Source organism: Syngnathoides biaculeatus, chromosome 3 (genome assembly GCF_019802595.1).
Source record: "Syngnathoides biaculeatus isolate LvHL_M chromosome 3, ASM1980259v1, whole genome shotgun sequence".
NCBI classification, from domain to species: domain Eukaryota; kingdom Metazoa; phylum Chordata; class Actinopteri; order Syngnathiformes; family Syngnathidae; genus Syngnathoides; species Syngnathoides biaculeatus.
The window spans coordinates 18,741,315-18,758,892 of record NC_084642.1 but is presented as its reverse complement, the minus strand read 5'-3'; the positions used below and the strand labels follow the sequence as shown (position 1 = coordinate 18,758,892).

Genomic DNA, 17,578 nt, shown 5'->3' with positions numbered 1-17,578 from the left:
TCCCTTTCTTATTTCGTTACAGGTTATTTTCCTAAGTTTTGTGTGATTATTTTGTCACCAGCCAATCATAGGGCATCTACCTGTAAAAAAAAAACCAAAAACAATAATAATACCGTAATAATAATTCATAACATAACAACGCTTTTCTATTTCTGATGTTTCCGTTTATGTTTAGATATGGAACAAATATTTTACAAATTTCCACACTAGTTATAAAACAACAGTCTGCTCATCCAATATTAATCTTTGAGAATATGAACAGAATACAAGCACAGAAGGTTGAAAGCTGAAGAAGTCCATGTTTGTTTTTTTTTGTGTTAAAAACAAACATGCAATCAACAACGCAAACATGAACACAAAATTTTGTTCAGTCCACCAAAATGTATTACAGACAAGTACCCGAAATTATCGAGAGGTTGCCAGGGCAGCGACAAAGAGCCACTCACTTATTTTAAGCTCTTAATTTAGTATAAAATGACAAATGCACGTGTCATTTTTACATGAACCACATTGGAGAACAGTAAAGGTGTGTAAAGCGATTATTTGTCTTTATATCATCGTTCTACTACTCTGGGGCTGGAATTATCTTCAAGATTCCACAGCAATAACCTACAATTATAATCAGGAGAACCTCTATCGTAATTACACAAATAACTGATTCATGTTTGATAGGAAATTAAGCTTTATGTTTGCCCTTTTAATACCTTATTGTGTGGAGGTGAATGTGTCCAAACATCCACGTTGGTTTGTTAGTCATTCATTCTATTGCTAAAATGATCACATGTTTCTGAACTGTACAATAGCATGTGCACTAAACAAGCAATCATTAGGGTGTTTGAGCAGAGGTGGATGAGGAGGCGTGCTCTTCCTGCGCTAAAATGATGACCTCTGTTGTATTTCGCCTCCACAACAAGACAAGTCAAGAAAGGTTGGATCGTACTTGGTGCCCCATGATTGAAAATGGATTTGCTCATCAGCCGTGTTTTGAACCAAAGTGTTCCGGGGTCTCGGTTGATTATCACGACGTATTGTCATGAAATGACTGCCTTGGATCGTGACCGCTGATCTCTGAACATACGCTGACGCCGTCATAAATTACAGGGTGTGCAGCTGATCTGAGGGGGATGCAAAGAAATAGCAGGCCATCTGTGGCTGTGGACACGGCAGTGTGTTCAACATAAACATCAAACAAGCGTCTTACAGCGCACGTCATTGCCTTTTGTGCAAATGCGAGATGTAATTACGGCCCTAGCGTGCGGTGCAAAGGCTCTCTTGAAATTGCTTCGATTCTTAGTCATTAATATTGCCAATAATTGACTCATCGCACCCCCTGCCGAGAATCTTTTTTAAATTCAGCCCCCTGCAGCATGATTTATTTGGCAAATTTAAACTCGAGATTTGGCAGCCATGTCTATTACAAGTAGACCCATAAGAAATGTTGGAGAAACCCAAGTCTGCAAAGAGAAGAAGTCTCCCATTTTTTATTCGAATTGGCCGTTTTTTGCTCAGTTCAGTCATTTCCAGGACTCCTTAAAAGGTGGACTTGACCTTGAGAGATTGTCTGACTGCAACCAAATTTCAGCTGTGCGTATTAGACAGATGGAGAATTTTTTATTGTGAAAAATAAACAACTTTGATCAAAACTAAAATTATTTGCAATTTATCGCTGCCAATTTGTGGGCCTACTTATGATGATAGACATGGCTAACAAATTGTCATGTTGCTTAGTGAAACTGGGTTTGGGGCAAGATTTTTCAAAAATATAGTCCCTGTTTAAATGCAAGTTATCAAAATTTAAGTCCATGGTGCACCTACACCAAGTGACGAAACTTAAAAATAATTTTTTTAACATTGCCCAGCTAGTGAGTAGATGTCCTTTGATGGCCCAAGTAAACCTAAAATAGAAGAATTGAGGAGATTCATAGGCGCCCCCCTCCTGCCAAAAATGTATAGTAGTTTATTGTCTTAAAATAGTAGTAATAGTTGAAGTAGTGGTGTACCTTCAGTCATAAACCAAGCTCCTCCCGCATACTCGCATTGAGTAGCCAGCTACTTGTCTTGCGAACCTCCCAAATTTCCAGAGCCCCACGGGGGCCGCTCGTCGCTGGCTCCTGGCCTTAATTTATCTCACATCTGTGTGAATGCCCGACCTCATGCAATTCTAATGCACGTGATAAGGATTTCACAACAAAGTATTCCTGTCAAGAAATCCATAGCGTTGACAGTGATGCTCGCAGCTCAAAGGCCCGTTAAGAGCCTCTGCAGAGCGCAGTCGTGTAGCATTCTAAATGAGGATGCGGGGGGTATTTTGATAAATAAGAATTGAATTTAGTTCCAGCTGCGACATGTTGATTGATCAAAAAGCTCATGGCGAAGGCCTCCCTCCTCTCTAGTCTTATTTATTCTTTGTCAAATGGTTTTAAAATCAATACGAGTCTTGTGCACAACCGTTACTGCTGCAGGCATTTGGTGAAATGAAAGTAAGGAGAAGAGGGGGATGAGAAAAAGAAAAACACCTCCTCTCTTGGTGATTGTTGCTAATTTTTCCTGTCAAACATCGGAACACAGAATAATTATTTTCCTTATGGTTACAGGGCACAGCGGTTGATTGTGCAATCCATTTAGATAACTTCTCTGAGGCACCGGAAAATGAAATTGCCGCAAAGCACACAAATCACAGTGGGGAGGTGATCGATCAGATGCTCCGGCAAATAACTCACCTTAAAGACTGATGCGGTTTTCCAATGAGCCGGAATCTTTGTGTTTGGTCTCTTCACAGATCTTACAAACATCTATGTAACAAACCCTGTTACTGAAGAAATAATAATAAATAAAATAAGGGGATTCGTATTGCCTCCTTTAATCGTTTACAATATACATATATATAGTATATGAATATACCACATATTGTACTCTGACCACAAAAGATCCTGTCAATTCAAAAACAGTACCCTGAAAAATAAATGGATTACAGAGGATTTGATTTTTAAAAAATGCACTGAAATTTCACGTGCATGTGGCAAAGACACTCCATAACTTCCACTAATAATCCAGGCTAAACTAGCTTCTCCCCGATAAACAGAGGTTGTCTCTCAGTTGAGGTTGAGCACTTCAATTTACCATACACTATATTGCCAGGGCTAAACTGCCTAAAATCAAAAAGGAATTTAAGTGAGATCCCATCCTTAATCAATCAGGTGTCATATGATATCGGTCCACCCTCTGCAATCATAACATCTTAAACTCTTCTCGAAAGGCTTTCTACAAGGGTGAGGTGTATGTTTATGGATGTTTATGATCATTTTTCAAGGCATGAGGTTATACACTGTTGCTGGACAAGAAGGCCTGGCTCTCAGTCTCTGCTCTAATTAATCCTAAAGGGTCTCATAGGGTTGAGGTCAGGATTGTGCAGGCCACTCAAATTTATACACAACCCAATAGAACAACTTTGGTTTGATTTTAAGTGGACACTGAGCCAGATCTCCTCGTCCAAGATCAGTGTGCCACCTCAAAAATATGCTCCTGGAAGAAGGGGGGTAAATCCCCATAAACTCACATCTAAACCATGTTGAAAGCCTTCCCACCAAAGTTAAAGCTGTTATAGCTGCAAACGGTAGACGAGCATCATATTAAACTATATTAATTTAGAATGGGATGATCCGATGTGAGTCAAGGCTGGTATGCAAATACTACGTGTATTGGGAAAATAGTGTACCTATTCGACAACAACTGGAATACTTTCTTATTTAGACAGCCTGGCATCTAGTGCCATTTTTAGGTGCTTCAGAGAGTGGCCAGAAATCAGGAATACTTGCTAAAAAGTGTTGCTATCTGGGTAATTACTGTAAAGTACTTTATTTTGCTCTGATAGTCTTGTTGACATACAATGCTTAACAAATAATAATATTATATTTTCCACAGTAAAAGGCACACTTTAAAGCCTTTAAATTTTCTTAAAAATTTACAGTACGCCTTTTAATCCGGGGCGCTTTATGTGTACATTGAGATCCAAAATCTGTAAAAATGTTCTCTGCTGGCACAGGGACGTAATACGATATTACGTACGCTGGCACAGATAAACCAATCAGACAACATTGTATAATACATAAAGTACCTACGCTGGCAGCGATAAACCAATCAAACAACATTACATAATATGACAGTACATCAACTTTCCTCCGCCACACCTCTGGTAACTAGACTGATATGCTGCAAAACAACATTTGTTTGTCTAAAGAGCCCCGAAAAGAGCATCATAAGCATGCTTACGAGGCACAATTCAAACTATAGACTACCAGTTGCGCACTCGGTTGTAAATGCTAATAGAGCAGCCGTGAAAGAATTTAAGATCAATGAATCTATGGTTCTGAAGTGGAGGAACCAGGAAAATGAACTGTGCCAAGTTAAGAAGACAACAGAGTTTCCGCGAGAACAAAGCAAAGTGGCCACAGTTAGAAGACCAACGAGAAGACCAAATACAACAATGGATTACTGAACTAAGAACAGCTGGGAAAAGCATCTCTACACCCACCATTCGACTGAAAGCAATAACAATAGCACAAGATATGAAGATCAAACATTCATGAAACGGCCTCATCTCTCCATCTGCACAAGGACTGCGATGGTGCAGCAATTGCCAGTGGTTTACAAAGAAAATATTGATTAAAAACTTTTGCGACGGTATGGTTACACTGATTATACTCAGTTTTGCGTCCATTAGCTTTTTTTTTTGTATACCGTACGTTTTAGCATGCCCCCTATCATCATTTTCTTTTCCTTTCAGCTTGTCCTGTTAGGGGTCGCCACAGCGTGTCATCTTTTTCATCTAAGCCTATCTCATGCATCTTCCTCTCTAACACTCACTGTCCTCATGTCCTCCCTCACAACATCCATGTCCAAACCATCGAAGTTTGCTCTTTTGAACCTTGTCTCCAAAACATCCAACTTTGCCTTTCCCTCTAATGAGTTCATTTCTAATCCTATCCAACCCGTTCATACCAAGCGAGAACCTCAGCATCTTCATTTCTGTGAACTCCATTTCTGCTTCCTGTTGTTTCTTCAGTGCCACCGTCTCTAATCCGTACATCATGGCCGGCCTCACAACTGTTTATAAACTGTTTGCCCTTCATCCTAACGGAGACTCTTCTGTCACATAGAACATCAGACACCTTCTGCCAAGTGTTCCACCCCGCTTGGACCCGTTTCTTCACTTCCTGACCACACTCTCCATTGCTTTGTATTGTTGACCCCAAGAATTTGAAGTCGTCCACCCTTGCTATCTCTTCTCCGTGGAGATTCACTCTTCCTCCTCCCCCTCTCACATTCATGCATCCATTACTATCGCAAACAGGAAGGGGCTCAGGGCGGAACCCTGATGCACTCTCACCTCCACCTTAAATTCTTCTGACACACCTACGGCACATCTCACCACTGTTCTGCTGCCCTCATACATGCCCTGTACTGTTCTAACATATTTCTCCACCACACCAGACCTGCGCATGCAGTACCACAGTTCCTCTCTTGGTACTCTGTCATAGGCTTTCTCTTGGTCTATGAAGACACAATGTAGCTCTTTCTCTGTACTTTTCCACGTGCATGCCCCGTATCATACGGTGCGTAATATGTACGTGTTAAGCACAGAAATAGACCCTGTAATTGAGACTACACTTTATAATCTGTTGCGCTTTATGGTGCGGAAAATAAAGTAATGGGCCAGCACCTCATATAAGGTCCTTGCCAAAGCTGCCCTAAAGTAAAAACACAAGTAATTATCACCAAAACATTTGTTGGTTTTTTCATTTTATGCTGAAATCCTTTCTGACTTGAAATTTGGGCAATAAAAGGGAAATTCCATTAGAAATTCCTCATTCCTGTTTAAAATACACAAACAAGCAAATGAAAAATGCACAATATGACTAAGTGTGACATTTTATGGTGCGTGACAAGCATTGTACGTCATAAACAGAGGACCCCCTGTACTCGGTTTTGCAATTACTCATTCAATATTCAGTACTTCTGATGGGAATCAGGTTTAAGAATGCCTTACAAGCATTTCAATTGACGACCCTTGCTCTGTAGATGTATTGGTGTAAATGAACAGGAATGGACACATAATGTTTTGGGTTTTTAAAAGGAGACTTTTTTTTTTAAACATACTATTCACTCAGTTTTCCGTGCAGGGAGCAACCTACTTTAAATGAACAAATAGTTCAGACAATTCACAGTGCACAACTGGGAAGTCTACTCTCATATCAGATTGGTATTCCCAGTCATGTCTCCCACTCCAATTTATTCAAGGCACATCTCAAAACTCCAAAACAGCCACAAACGGTGTATTGCGACGCATTAAAGATGGACACCTCATGCGCCCAATGAATCACCGGCGTGGTGGACTGTTTGAAAAACATTATTTGCACTCATTCAGTCCTAAAGAAATTCATAAGAAGTCGCACTGGTAGTTCTGTGCAGTTCCAGCACGGGTCATGCATACATTGTTTTAATTGATTCATCTCTGAAGATGGCGACGTAAAGGCATGATGATGCGTCCCTGATCGTGCTAACCAATGAAGCAATGGCCTGCTTCCCTTCCTGCAACTACACTAACTGCTTTACATTTGTCATATTATGCTAGTCGATGAAAACAACAAACATGCAAACCTCCAAACGTGGAACACAGTCCATTCCTTCACTTATTCTGATCAGAACTAATGTTAGATGAATGAAAAATGAACTTTGACAGCATGCTCCATGCTTACTATATATACTATACATACTATTTAGTGTTGCCCATCTGTCTTTCACACATGCTTCTAAATGGGGCTCATTTGAATCACTTTAACTTACTTGTACTTCAAGTGTACAAACTCTGGAATTCACCCAAAATGGGTCCTTCAAACCAAAACGACTACTGACCTGTTCAATTCTGGCCAAGGATCATTATGATTGATATGTCCACCCAATCCTGTGCTGATTGGTAAGACTGGTGCCAAAAGGACATTTTTTTTCCCCAAAGGTTTTTATGGGGTGCTATCGATAGAGTTTTGGTGGTGTGATGAGTCTAGGACTCCTAAAATACAGTGGAACCTCGGAGTTCCAACTTAATACTTAATTTGTTCTTGTGATTTGTTCAACCTCTGAAACATTTTTTTTTTCATAGGAAATAATGTCAGAGTTTAATCCGTTCTCAACCTTCAAATAGTAAAATCCCATTTTAATTTCTATTTATATAAAAATATGTGATCCCTGATTTTAAATACTTTGAAAAAATGCATAAACCAAAAGAAATGTTGTATGTTTATCGTTTACTTTTTTTGGTCACATTGTGATGGTATCAGAGGGAAACAAAAGGGAAGAATGAAGTCCATCGACGATTTTACAAGGTAATTCTCCAGTCACATATCCATTTTTTCTAATATCTTTGGCCTTTGCTTTGTAATACTAGTCACTCCTTTGGCAATGTTATCTGCCTTTAATTACATTTTTATTCTCTAGGATGGTCACAATATTTGATTTAGGCATACGATACTAGTTAGCAAAAGCCGTGACAAAACGCATCCCATTTTTGTACTTAATGATACTGAGAATTGGGTCGAACGCCAAGGCATTTTTTAACGTGGTTTTTTTTTTGGTCCAAGTCCGATTTGAACGACCATCGAGTCATTTGAACTCTGAGGTTCCATTGTGCATACATTTTCAACAGGATACACTTGCTTGCAATAAAAAAAAGGGGGGGGGGCAATGGGTTCCATGTTGAGGCCCCTCAAAAGGCATTTGTTGAAAGAATAACCATAGTTAAACCGAGAGCAATAGATTAAAGCTGTAAGCAGCAATGAATGGGCCTTGGTGGCCCCTTTTTTCATGGTGAATCCTCAAAATGCTAAAATTGGATGCTATTGTACATGCACATTAGATACCGTCAACCAAACAGGCTCGCAGTTTAGCAGTGCTCATTGGGGTGACGCCCCAAGTAAGAGTACAAGCCCTGAAATTCACCCAAATTGGCTCTTTTAAAACAAAATGGCTGACTTTCTATACATTCCTGGGCATGGGTCCTTCAGATGTTTTTGTGACTCCTGTTACAAGTTATGAGTGAGTTCCTGTTTTACGGTCATCGCCACACTTTTACTCTTTACAGCTTTTTATTCAAATGTCATAGGTGATCTAAATTCTGTTAAATTCCGACATCCTTTGGGCGTTTGTATGAAACAGTCTGACCCATCCTTGGATATTAGTTTGAATGACCAGAGCGTGAAAACACGGGTTACAAAAAGCACATCACACTCATTTCCCCCCACAGTCAGAGTCCTTAAAAGCTGACAGGAAATCACCTTAACTGATCCTTGACTCCCGTCATAATTTGAACAGATGTTTTATTTTGACAACAAAGCGTTCGATATGTTTGTATTGACATCGTCATTTCTCCAGGCAACTCCTCGAGAAGATAGCAGATATGTCGGCAATCATGTTTCATCCATCTCCCAAGGTTTATAAGTAGATTACCTTTTGTAATTCGTTTTGTTACACCGGTCAATAAGCATCAGATGCAAATGTGGTTCATTTGTATTTGAATTGATGTCCTGTCCCCATTAACTTATGCCTCTAATGCATTCTGGTACATTAGTAAATAGACCTGCCGGATTAATCATTAGTTCATTCAGATAATTTGCCTCTCTTCTGCTTAATTGAATCTCTGACATTCGTAATAAGGGCAGACTTCACCTGCTTCCCCAGACACTCAAAAACAACGTTAGAAAAATGTTCTATTTCTTTCATATTTACTTTAACATCTTTATAAGTAGCTTGTGTTAAAGGACTGATCAATAGTTTCTCTCTCAAGTTGTGATTTATGTTGCGATTGTCTTGTGGTTTAATTGGTGTTCTATTTGTTTGGCCCATCATCAATGAAACGCTTGCTTATCTCGCCCTCTCACATTGACCTCAGTAATAAATGGCCCTCAGTGTCTCCAGAATAAAACCTGTTAAATAAGACCAGCGCACATTATTTATTCAGTTGTAATTAATCGCAAGGATACCTGGATTGAATTCAACAAAGAAGAATGGTTTTTTTTTTCTTTTTTTTTTCGTCCTGCGGGAAGGTTAGAGAAGGTAACAAAACAACCTCCTAAAGTGCTGCCTGCTGTGTTTTAAGTTCATATATTTACAGTATATCATTCACACACCTGATCCTCAATTAAAGATATTAAGCACAGTGTCTTCAACATTCAAAATGTTCCTTTCCGGTTGTAATGATGGGTAAAAAATACATTCAAAAAACTGTTAAAGATTTTCTGGCGACCAATTCAGGGTGCAGCCCGCCTCTCGCCCAGAGCCAGCGAGAACAAACTCCTGCCCGCTCGTGACCCAAGTGAGGATAAGCAGTGTGGAAAATGGATGGATGTATGGATCTCAAACTGTGTAGGAAATGCTACAATGCATAGCTGAGGACAGGAAGATGTGGGGAAAAAGACATAAATATGTAGTATTTTTCACATTTTCTTGATTTCCTATGAAAGAACTACACTGAGAAAATAATATTCTTTGCATAAAAGTCTTGTGTCTGTGTATCAATGAAATGCGGAAAGAGATTTCCATGCATTTGGGAATCTGAGCAAGCCTTCAGAAAATGTTTATTCTATCGGCGTCTCAACTAAGTTAACTTCTATGCTTTGTACATGTCAGTCTAAATGGGCATATTACAACAGTTGCCAATTGCCGAAGAGGGGGTGTGAATTTCCCACACTCGGGTGCCAGGCAAGCGCTTCAAATTAGGGGGATGGTACCACCTGCCAAAGGCGACAGGAGCATCTTCCCAGGGGGAGTTTGAAGAAATGATGAAAATACTCTTCCTGCGTTGTGGGTGAAAGGCCCACTCTTAATCCTTGCTTTGTTCTTGTACACAGACAACATGAAAGAGCACCTCTGCGAATTGCTTCTCCCGAGCGCGCCACCTTATCAATAAGTCCCGCGCTCACAACCATTGGCTTACACTACAGGAAAATATTCTGCCATTTGAGGAAAATCCATCCATCCTCTGATCCCAAAGGTGATGACACCTTTGCTTACTTGTCTAATACGATCTAGTAAGTGATTATTTTGTAAGAGGAGGGCTGTTCCATAGAGTCTATTTGATGTTTTCGATACGGGATTGATCGCGAGAGGAAAGACTCTCATTCCTGAAAGTCGGATTATTGGCTTCGTCGGCTCAAGAAGCCTTGTAAAGTGCATTGCCTTCTGGCTGCTGCTGAACTGCTTATGAACCCATCAAAAGAGCATATTAATGAAGCGTGGGGTGCTTGACAAGGGTCCTCTTCCCACACATACCTGTGCTCCACACTCTGCTCCCCACCCACAAGAGCATCACCTCTTTTCCTGGAAATCTCATCCCTTAGCATTTCCTCGGAGGAACAAACTTGCAGGATCATCCGCAACAAGGTGGAGTTGGAGGCTATCGTTAGAAAGATCAAATGCTAAAACACTTAAGCCAATGCTATGTATTTAATGTCACATGAGCCAGTTTCCTGATAATTCCTGGAGAGTTTACTTCTTGGGAGAAAGAGATATAGGTCAGAGCAGATGCTTGGAATGCAGTATCCAAGATGCCCTGTCCTACTTGTACTTAATGTTGAGCTGTGGGATCACAAGCAAACAATTTTTTGTCGGTACTTGGAGAAGGTGCACAAAACTAAAGTAAGAGATATGAACCTTACACTGCTTCAGCAAGTCTAAAGACAAAGATTGTATCATGACTAAATATTACAGTATAGTGGATTTGTTATTGGTTAATAAATGTCAATTTTCTGCCATGCAAGTTATATATTCATGGTGCTCAGACCAGGATTCTTTTTGGAAAAATAATTTGTAAATAACGAGCAATAAAAAATATATATAATTTGTGTTACGTTTAGCATTTTCCCCCCATATAGTTGCAATGTGATTGCAACCATATAATTGGATTGGCTGCAAAGGAAATGGCTGGAAGCCTTCAAAAGTTTTGAAAATACTACAGCACACTTCTCTGGAAGGAGTTGTGTCACCAACTAAATTCCTTCATATTGCTCACGGTGTAATCGACTGGCAGATGGATACTATGATGAATAGTAGTGTTTGTATAAATCTAATGTATTATTTTCCACTGAAATAAGCAAAGTTTGGCTTTTGTTTGACTCTTTGCTTGCCTTGGAAGCAAAGTGACCACAGGTGTTGACATGTTCTAGGAGGTGACTAAAAATCTGATACATATTGGATATCTGCCAAAGCAGCAAAACACAAAGATAATGTACCCCATTGATGTGATGGTGACATAATTGAAAGAGTGTACTCGACTCGAGACGTATACACATCCACGTCTGCACAAACACATTAAAGGAAACTACAAAAAAAGCATAGACACTTAAAGATGTTAATATGCTACACTCCAGGCATATCCATCATTACAAAAAGCTGTGGAGTAATCACTGAGGGGGAGGACCCAATGCAATACAACTATACAGTATCCAACGTAGATCATATGTATTATTGATGTGTTATTGCTAAGTAAGGCATGTGGAGTCATTTACATGCAATATGGATTTGTGCGTTTGGGCATTCATTTTGTTTTAATTGTTCTGTCAGTGAAACCAACCAAATCTCATGTGTCACTTGAAATGTACCGTCAAATAAATCAAGCAAATAGCAATAAAATTAGAACCAGACAGTTGGTTGTACCTGCAGTATAGTTTTAGATGGTCAGTTTGAACGTAGTGTGAGAGGTTGATGTCTTATTTTAGACAAACAAGTAGTTGTGTTCAAAATGGGATGTTGTGTTGACTCTCAGGGGCGCTGAGAGGGTTGAGGAGTTGGCGAGGAAAGCATGGGGAGGGGGCAGCATGCTTGAACTGTAATTGATAATGTAAAGGCAGATGGGGGTCTCCGGGGAGACGGAAAGAATCCGAGCAGATGGCCAAATTGCTGCTTATTTATGTGGAGCTGAGGGCTTGGCCCCTGTGGTCCACACGCTATGATGGATCATTATAGGGCTGTGTGCGTAAAGCCCAATATGCTATTAAATGTGGGGTTGGCCGACAAACAAATGTCACCCTATTTCAATGCCATTCTGAGGCTGAGGGTGCGCAACATGTGCTCCGAGGAGTCAAATTAAAAGACCTCACACCTTTCCCTGTGCTCCATCTGCACTTGCACTGCACTACATAGAACCTGAAAAGTGTAGTGTTTCTGAGGCCCGACAATTCAGACAAATCACCCCGAGATACATCTGAACAGTTGTGATGCATGGTGTCAGTTTATCAGACGATACTGAATTTTGGAACATTAAAACAGGTACCTTTAGGCGTATATCTTAATTTCCGGCCAATAAGCCGCGACTTTTTTCACACACTTTCAACCCTGCGGTTTATGCGGTCATGGAGCTAATTTGTGCATTTTTTCTGAACGGCCGCAAGGGGGCACTCGAGCGGAACAGGTAAGAGTGAGACCGGTGGAATATATGTGCCTAGGAAGTGACTTTTACCGGTACGGCCCTGTTAGCACTGTGCTGGCGTGTTACTGCAGTGTCTCAGTGATTTTTGCCAGTATGTTTTTTTTTAACCGGCCCTGTTAGCGCAGCGCTAGCGTTGAACTTTCTGTGTACCGTCTTTCTTTGTAAACATCTCGTGTTTCAATGTGGGCACTTGCGGCTTTGACATCGCTACGGCGTATGTATGTACCAAATGGCATTTCCTTTACAAATGTACTGGGTGAGGCTTATGTTGTATTTTGCTTTTACTTTGTCTTTTATCCACAAAAAAAATTTAACAAAAGATGGAACTGTGTTAGAAAGTTACACTACGTGACATCACCAATAACTCTAATTCATCAACCATTAAAGGCCACAATGTATGTTTTGCTGTCTTTACTTCTTTTTTGTGACACACCTTTCAAAAGGCAATGTCGTAGTGAAAGTCAGAATAGCTCAAGAACTCAGATATATAGCAACCATAAACGCAGTGGTTTTCAACATGGGGGGCACACCTGCTGGGGGAAGTGGGGCAAAAGCACTTTTAGCATTGTTAGCATGATTAAAAAAAAAAAAAAAAAACTTATGTTGAGGTATTTACACTGCATCGGTCAAAGACAGCGGCCATTTTCAACACTTAATGGCTAATAATTTCTTAGAATAACACACGAATGTGGGGACTCACCAATAGTACTGATTTATGGAAAAAATATGAAGTCAGCTAAATTTAGTTTCACCCAATTGCCAGCCATAAGTAAGACACCACGGAAGACAACACAATGTCACGTAAGAATTGTGGTGATTTAAGACTTCAGCCATATAGTAGCCATCAAAAGAACAACCTTGGACTTTATTTATAGTTTTGAGTTTGATTATTGTGGCTTTTGCGACACTTATTCAAAAAGATGGACTCTAATCCCAAAGTGTCATCAAATATCAAGACCTCTCCTGTATAGCAAGCATGGAATGCTGTTTATTTTTTGTTTTTGTTTTTAATTGAGCTGTCATGCCAATAGATGTCCTGCAAGACGTCAGAAGATTACAAGGCCGAGGCTTGTCTTAGTGTGCTTTTCGTAGAGCACTTGTTCAAAAAGACGACATGTTGCACATGATGTAGCCATCACTTTTTTCTTTCTTAAAACAGAGCTTCTTTATCAGAGGGTCTTTTTTCCAATTTTTCTCCTTTAGTGAAGTGATGTTAATCCTGTGGCATTAACTGAAATAAAACAAACCATTTTTTTTCCAAAAGTTGAAGTTAAAAACAATAACTTAAAAAAATGTTACAACTGTGATTAACTTCTGTTTAAGCTATTGCAATAAAAATGTCTCACAGGGCGCATCTGATAGATAAATGACTCTTTTTAAAGTACTGTCTTTGTGTTATTAAATTTTACTAGTGTTACCGATAAGCCATTTTAAGATATGTATGTTTTCAAATGTTAGTTTAGATTGACTCATAAAAGTTTTATGACAGGAGGGGCCCTGAACTGATTTTGATTCTCTTTCTGATTGGCTAAAATTAAATGTAATCAAATTATTTAAAATCAGAGAAAATTGCTTGTTGAAAAGTGAAGAATCAAGTTTTTTTGTTTTATTTTATTTAAGTTTAAAATTAGTGGTGGGTTCCACCTGTCAACACTGAAACCTGTGCAGCAAACTAAGGCACAAAACGGTCATGGAAAGAAGTAGAAGATAAAAATATCATAAGACCAGAGCAATGCCGTTGGTCAGCGCTCATCTTGCTTCGATCAGGTGTTGCTATGGCAACACAGACGAATTGGTTAATATGGTCGAATGCCAATTTAATCGCCCCGCCTCACCCTGCTCCCGGGTTAACTCCATTAATGTCACCTCCGAGCAGCCATTTCATATTTACAAAGACTCTATCATCTCCTCGTGCCATAATTGGTCCCCTAATGTGAACCGGGCGCAGTGATGGCAGGGGCCATCCATCGGACTGAAATTACACCACACGCTCGCCCTTCATCTCATAAAAGATGCTTCAATACTAATCAGCTTTGCACTGGGCCGCACAGTTTTGTAGCTCACAGCATATATTCCCTGTCAGTTGTACAAATATGGCCTGCTTTTGTGTAAAAACTAAAATAAAATCTTGGTGCCACTAAAAGTGTCATCATGGGAATTTGTGACATACAATGACAATTTAAGATCACTTTCCAGATTAAAATAAAATTCAAAGCCCCTATGAACTACATCCTCACACAGTACACAAATGAATTCTTGGGCCTCCTCGTTTTACAATAGTACCAATATTCAAATTTGTGAGGTTACAAATGGGGCACATTGAAAAAAATATTAATGTCATGCCATAATTACTTTTTTTCCTGTGATTGTTTGACAGATTTACTGTAATCATGACTTCATTACGACAGTAACGTAGTTTAGTGATAGACTGGGGCAAAGGGCACGTTACAACTGGACTTCAATGCTAGGAAAATAATAGGAACGGAACTCTGGAATAAACGAAGCCTCTCCTGTAACTCTAAAGTCAAATGCTCCAGAGACAGAACAACCCAAATTACATTATTTACAGAACGTAGAAGACTTTGGTGTTCAAACTGCCATTGATTTCAAGTTCAGAATATTAAAAGGGTGGACTTTCATTAGGCGGCAAGGTAAATCAGCTGGAAAGCATTGGCCTCACAGTTCCAACGTACCGAGTTCGATCCCGGACCTGCTTTTGTGGAGTTTGCATGTTCTCCCGGTGCCTGCATGGATTTTCTCCGGGCACTCCGGTTTCCATGCAACATTAATTGGACACTCTAAATTGCCCCTAGGTGTGTTTATGCGGCTGTTCATCTCGATGTGCCCTGCGATTGGCTGGCAACCAGTTCATGGTGTACCCCGCCTCATACCCAATGACATCTGGGATAGGCTCCAGCACGCACCGTGACCCTCGTGAGGATCAGCAGCTAAGAAAATTAATGGATGGATGAATGGTTGGATGGTTTCATGTCAGTTTAAAAAAAAACTAAACTAAAATAAATTAAGATTGTTTAGATGGCAAAAAAAAAAATAGTTTGACAAGGATCCTTTGTTAACAGTGAAGTTCTGTTCCCACTGTGGGTTAGAATCGTCTGGAGTGTACACTACCTCATTAGTTAAATCATAATGACAGACAAAGAACATTTCTAGGCCATGAAGAGAAAACAAATGAAAAACAATAAATTACGAGGGTAAGTGAGTATGCCACTTTTACGACACGCTGTTAGGCTGGTGTACAAACTAGTTCATTGCACACCATTCATAGTAAACGTCATATGTGAGGTCACTCAAACCAAGGACCTCCCGTATTAGCATTCATGCGGATTACAGATATTATTTTTGCAATATAAACCAAACAAAATGATTAGCGTCAGTGAATGAATTATTTTGAACAGAAAAACATAACGGATAAGTTGTCACTGAGTTGTCACATGACCTTTAGCAAAGGTATTTTCTTTGGACTTAGTTATAGGTGGATTGTGAGTTACTATTTCTCATATTATATTTAGTAAAGCAATTCTGGCCTATCTTCTTACGCTAATAAAAATTTAATAAATATTGGAAACGCCGTCACTATTGCAAAACCTTGTGACGACAATATTTGTTTAATATCGTATTTATGTGTATCCAAATTCAAACTTGAACTTTGCACTCAGGAAAAACCGAATCAGACGCCAAGTGTACAATGAGGTTGAATGCTGAATGAGGCATTTATGTGGCTGAAGAAAAACACAAGCATAAATGTGTCATTAAACCAGGAATGTACAACACCTCCCAGAGCCTCCCATATTTCACATTCCACACTAACACCAGTTAATATTAATATTTGCTTTTCATTTTAAGCAGGAGCGCGACTCGGCGCTAGTCAAGAAGATTGAAATGAAGTGAGCCTCAAGTGTGGTCAATGCGTGACACTGTTTGAAAACACAGCATTACTACAGCAAAGTGTTGCAGTTTACTGCTTTTGCTACTCAAATATTGAATGCACAATGTATAACACAATCATTGCCCACATAACCCAAAAAAAAAAAAAAAACCTGAATGTTAACGACGGAATCCTTCCTTAAGTACTCTGTACTTCATTCTCACAATCGTACTTTAGGAGGCAAGGTGGATGACTGGTTATAACTTGTCCCTCACAGTTCTGAGGATTAGAGTTCAGATCCCCGCCCGCCTGTGTGGCCTTTGCATGTTCTCCCCGTGCGTGCGTGGGTTTTCTCCGGACACTCTGGTTTCCTCCCACAATCCAAAAACATGCAGCATTAATTGGACACTCTAAATTCCCCCGAGGTGTGATTGTGAGTGTGACTGTTGTCTGTCTCCATGTGTCCTGCGATTGGCTGCCAACCAGTTCAGGGTGTACCCTGCCTCCTGAACATTGACAGCTGGGATAGGCTCCAGCACTCCCGCAACCCTTGTGAGGATAAGCGGCTCAGAAGATGGATGGCTATATTGCAACTATTGAAAATCAAATGATTTTTCTCATAATCGCAAAATTCATTTTCTACAGGAACTAGTTCAGAGTTCCATTCATAGTTAATAATTCAAAATTTTGAACTAAGTTCACGACTCCAAAAATTAACTAGTCCCCCCCAATGTTGCTGCGAGTTGTTGCTTACCCGAGCTATGCAGTACGAGCATTTTCCAACGTTGCCACATATTGAGTCCACACTAGCAGCCAGCTGTAGCTTTCACCATTTGGAAAAACTTGTTGCTTGAATCGTCTTTTTTTTTCTCTTTAATGAAAAATTTTAATAAAATGAAAATAATCAGGACTGTAGTCCTTAATGAACAAACAATGTGAGGTAGAAAACAAGACGTTCCTCAAAATGGAATATTCAGTGTGCAAAATATTTAAACATGATTTAGCTGTTCTTTCAGTCCATTTTGAATTTGTGGACGCAAAGGGAGTGGTTCTGCTCAAAGTGCTGCTGTGAGTCGTCTTTGATGACGCGTGCGGCTGTGCGACTGTTGGCGGCTGCGGTTGCCAAATAAGGCATTTAGCCCCCTACATATGGAGGCTTGTTTTTAGTGTGTTGACGCAGGTTTTCTCCAGAAGTCTAAGTTAACATGCACACTGCG

The 17,578-nt window shown here is 39.9% G+C and overlaps 1 long non-coding RNA gene across 1 annotated transcript in view; it reads right to left on the bottom strand.

Annotated features, from left to right (window-relative positions):
- Positions 1-17,330, bottom strand: part of LOC133498142 (uncharacterized) — a 79,382-nt gene extending 62,052 nt beyond the window's left edge. The window contains exon 1 of the long non-coding RNA XR_009794215.1: positions 17,116-17,330. This is a non-coding gene — a long non-coding RNA (uncharacterized LOC133498142). The remainder of the gene's footprint in view (positions 1-17,115) is intronic.
- Between the last annotated feature and the right edge of the window lie 248 nt (positions 17,331-17,578).